This window comes from Otolemur garnettii, unplaced genomic scaffold, assembly GCF_000181295.1.
Source record: "Otolemur garnettii isolate 467f Iridium unplaced genomic scaffold, OtoGar3 scaffold00133, whole genome shotgun sequence".
Taxonomy (NCBI): Eukaryota; Metazoa; Chordata; class Mammalia; order Primates; family Galagidae; genus Otolemur; species Otolemur garnettii.
Window position 1 is genome coordinate 4476289 of NW_003852528.1, and position 4818 is coordinate 4481106.

Below are 4818 nucleotides of genomic sequence, written 5' to 3' on the forward strand. Positions count from 1 at the left end.
CTTGAGCCCAGGAGTTGGAGGTTGCTGTGAGCTGTGATGCCACAGCACTCTACCCAGGGGGACAGCTTGAGGCTCTGTCTCAAAAAAAAAAAAAGAATCTAACTTTGTCCCCAAAGCAGTCTGCCTTTGCCCCAGCTCCTGGAAGGTGACCTCTCACCCTGAAATGTCCTGCCTGATGTGCTGTCTGTGCCTGGGAACCTTGGGTCTGCCAAACAGTGACAATGTGATTTGGGGTGGGGCTCTTGAACCAGAGTATTAGATGACCTCGGAACAGGATGGAGGCTGGAGCGAGCTTCTCTGGCCTTCAGGTGTGTGTTGTCACACGTGTCTGCCGGCCGAGCAGCACTGCCCTGACTTCATGGGAGGGATGATGGCAGCTCTGAGTCTGGCGCTTCCCCAGATCCCACAGGTGTGGCTCTCCCCTTGACTGGCTTTAACCTGGACCCTCTCCCTCTGAAAAGCCATAACTGTGAGTATCCCAGCCCAGAGTGGTCTTAAGGGCCCCCAAATGTGCTGTTGCTGTCAGAATTGGAACTGTCTAGTGTGAGCTGTTCCTCTGAACTTATATTCAGCAAGCTCTGTGTGCAAAGCCCCACCAGAGCCACCACGAGGCTTGTCCTCCTGGGGTCCCAAGGAATCCCAGATATCTGGGCCGCTGGAGACTCATCTACACCTCTTTACACAAATATAAACATCTGAATGAGCTTGGGACATCACACTCTGGGGCTCAGCTGCTTAGCTGTAAAGTGATACAGTGGGGGCAGTGGCCCCTGCCTTGGTGACACCCCAGGTCTACACTGTGGCCACACCCAGTAGCCAAGCTTATCTTCAGGGCTATCCATACAGACTTCAAATTCAGACAGAATCACAGCTTTGCAAAAATCTTATGGGTTTTTTTCCGCCAGATACTTTGGGCTTGGCAGGCTCAAGCTGCACTTTGCCAAACCCTCTTTTCTCCTATAATTTAAAGAAGAAAAAAGCGCAAAAAAACAAAACCACTGTGCATTCCAAGGAGATGTGGACTGCATGCCGCTGGCCCGCCACAGGCATCAAAATTGCCATTTAGAGAATCTACACCCTGTCCAACAGCCTTGCACGTCCTCTCCCCAGCTTTACACTTTTTTATTTTGTTTTATTTTTAATCTGTCAATGAGGCAGTCTCTGCCGGGAGTTAGAGCCAGCCTGGGCTGAAGCCTACAGAAACTCCAGCTGCTGGCCCAGAAGGGCCGGTACCTGGGATCCAGCAGCCGGACTGACCAGGCAACAACAAGGGGCTCTGGTCCCAAGAAAGCATGAAAAGAGGGCTGTGGACCAAGCCTCCACCCTGCCTATCTACTTCAGAGCCTCCAGCAAGGCAGACAGGAAAGATAGACACCACCCACTGTGCTCTCAAGCCTCAGAACCCTTCGGGCACAGGGGAGGGCTGGTTTACTTTAGGGCTGGGAGTCTGGGGGCTGGGAGAAGGCCTGGCCTAGGGTTTGCCCTGCAGGAATACCCCAGAACAAGGAGAGAGCTAGAGGACAAGGATGGGGAGGGAAGGGCAGTCTCCTGGGAGAGCAGAGGAGACAGAGGCCCTGGGTAGGCTCCCAGGACAGGCAGGCTGGGGCCTAGGCTGCCTCCTCTCTGCCCAGTACTCTTGGCATGAGCTCATGGGGTCCTCTTTGTGCCCTGCATGCCCTGGAACTAGGGTTTCTGTGGCCTACAGTGGAGGGCAGTCAGGTTCCTGTGGGCTTCTCTCCATAGCATCGGCTGAGCCAGGTACCACATAGGATGGCACGGCCACCAAACCCTCTCACCATCGCTGGAAGCCAAGTGGTGTCTTCTGCTCAGTTTCTGTGACTATTAGGAGATGGGCAGCTCTGCTCCCACCAGCGTCCGCTCCCGCAGATCTGCCTGGGAGAGCCCAGAGAGCCTCAGAGCAGGAGCTGGCACCCAGGCCTCACCCAGGGTGGCCGCCTCCACCCCTACCCGTTGGGCAGTGCTCACCCTGCATTTCCAAGTGCATGTTCCAAATAACCAAGGTCAAAGAACTACTGTGGGAGAGATGACTGCAGTCCCCTGGTCTCAGCTGCCCCTCCTGAATTCGGGGAGGAGGACACCTCCCACTGGGGACACACAAGATGCCCAAGGCAGGGGAAGTGAGCATCTCGGGGGCCCTTTGCATGACATGGCTTGCTGTGTAGCAGCCTCCTTCCATGGGAAGCAGACTCTACCTGTCTCCAGGAAACCCACACTGAGAGGCCATGAGGACCCCAGCTCTCAGGACACCCCAGCCTGCAAGTCATGCAGAGCCTGGGGAAGACAGCAAAGGTGAGCAAGCCAGCAGGTGTCCTCGGGAGGAATCAGAAAGTCCAGAAAAGCTGCCAAGTACCCCTGCTGACTGGCGAGCAGGAGGAGGCAGGGACAGCATCCCCCGCCCTCCAGGCCACCTGCCCAGGAACACAGATGCCTTCCCTCAGTCCCAGAAACCACTGCAGCAGGAGAGGCCCAAAGGCCATCAGAACAGAGAAGGCTTGGGGACTGGCCCTCGAAATTCTACCCATGGTGGTACTGAAAATGCTTCTACTTCAAGTAGGGTTTAATCCTGGAAGGTAAGGATGGGGGATGATCTGACAGAGGTGATGTTATAATTAGTTCGCTAAATCACAAAGTGAGAACAATGACACGGTCGTGGAAACTAGTGTTGCAAAAATTCCATCTTTCTCTATAAAACTTAAACAGACAAACAAAAAACAACCTCTTAGCAAGGGAAGAATAGAAAACAACTTCCCTCACTGGATAAAGTTTCCTCTAGAAACCTGCGGGCGACACTGTGGTTGATGGTAAGACTCTCAAAGCAAAAACTTTCAGTCAGTAGAGAAGGCAAGGGTCTTCATCATTATCATTTTTTTTACTATTATACTATACAATAATATTTTCTAAAATAAATTAAAGACATAAATATTTGGACACAAGTTCAAGTCATCACTAGTTGTAGGTGCTCTGACCATGTGCCAAGAAGTCAGGAGGCTGCAAACTTATTAGAGCTGACTGGGTGAGCGGGTAGAGATGGGCATTACTATCTATCAGAAACTCACCCAGGCACAAGAATGACCAGGGAAAGCGTGTTGTCAAAAATAGTACTCACAATAGCCCAAATTCTAAAATACCTAAAATTAACTGCCCCCAAACATGTAAAAAGGCCTAGATGATAAAAATTGTAAGGCTTTACTGAGAGGCAATTTTTAAAACTATGTAAAGGGAGAGATTTGAAAACCGTAATTCCTGGATGTGGAGCCCCGTCTGCGAGGAAAGAGCAGCTCCCCGGATAATTCCCACTCCTCCCGTCATTCTGGGGACTTGATGGGATGATTCCACACGCAGCACTGGAGAAAACAGCAAGAAATTCTGAAAAATAAGAAATACATCCTATAAAATATGTCACTTAAAACAGTGTGCCCTTGACCCCACCATGTGCAGTAAGAACTGAGGCCAAGTGCCTAGAAGCCCAGCCACACAAATGTGTGTTTAGTGGCATTTCACTGGGGTGGATGCAGGGAGCAGGTGTTTACAACCCAAATCCCAGGCAGAGAGCCTAATCTTTAATCCATAAAGAAATCCTCAAAAATCAATACAAAGAAGATCCACAATGAAGCTGAGAGATGGCAATGAGCTGGAGCAGAGAGGCCCCAGGAAAACACGAAAGTGGCCAGTACATTTATGAGGCCAGGAGCAGCTGCCCAGCAAAAAGGAAAAGGAAGTAGACTCTGGAGCCCTCGGAAGTCCCCCTCCATCCCCCAGGTTGGCAGAAGCACCGTGCTCTCTGTTCTCCACAGAAGTGTGAGTAAGCAAGTGCTTCACCCAAGTTTGGGAGGGCAATTTGGTCACGTCCACTTAAAATATTAAAATGTGCATCTGCATCCGAGTAGATGTGTTTCTGGTAATCTGCAGAAACATTCACATGCACTCCCACAAAGCCAGAGTGCAATTTTCATGCTGCTTTGCTTAAAATAAAACACTCTGGACAGGAGCATGGTCGAGTAGGGGAGGGGCTGCTGGTCTGGAGCGGCAAGACCTCTGGCGCTTATTGGGGGTTCAGTTGGAAAAACAGCTCTGCACAGCCACACACAGCACGTGCCTGCACCAACTGTGCCACATGAGAACCTCAGAAAGTTCCAGAAAGACACCTGTGGGGGTTGGCACTAATGACTCCGGGTGGAGGGTGTGATGTGGGGGTGTGAACAAGGGCTTTGTTTCTTCTTTTTTGTAGACTTTTGAATCTGATGCTTTGTTTTATTTTATCCATCATGTATGGATGCATTACTAGGCTTTTAAAATGTTCTTTAAAGGCTGCAAATCCAGGTTGTGTTCTCATGAGCAGGTCTCCCAGGAAAGCTGGCAGTCTTCAGCCAACGAGCCCCGTCCGATGCCTCTGTCACTGCCCCCAGCCCCTTGAGCAGGCACACTGGGCATGTGGTGCCCAGGCCTTTCACATATTCATGTTAGGTGGGACCCTGTGGTCACAGCTTTCCTGCCACCCGGTCGGCGGCATCTAGGTACCGTGTTCCACTCGGTGTGGCTGCCGCGCAGCTCTGGTGTCTCTCCCCACAGGGAGGCCAGCAGGTGATGTCCCTGGGTGTGATTCTGACATGCATTGTCCACGACTTCCATGAAATTGCAGAGTCCAAATCCAAGACTTGAAAGTGCCCTGTAGACATGGTCATTTGGCAAGAATAGCTCCTTACAGAAAACCTGCAGGCAGGAGGGATGCCAAGGCCATGAGCAGTACGGCCAGGATGGGGCCAGGGCTTCCTGAGGCACTGGGAGGGTCAGAAAGCA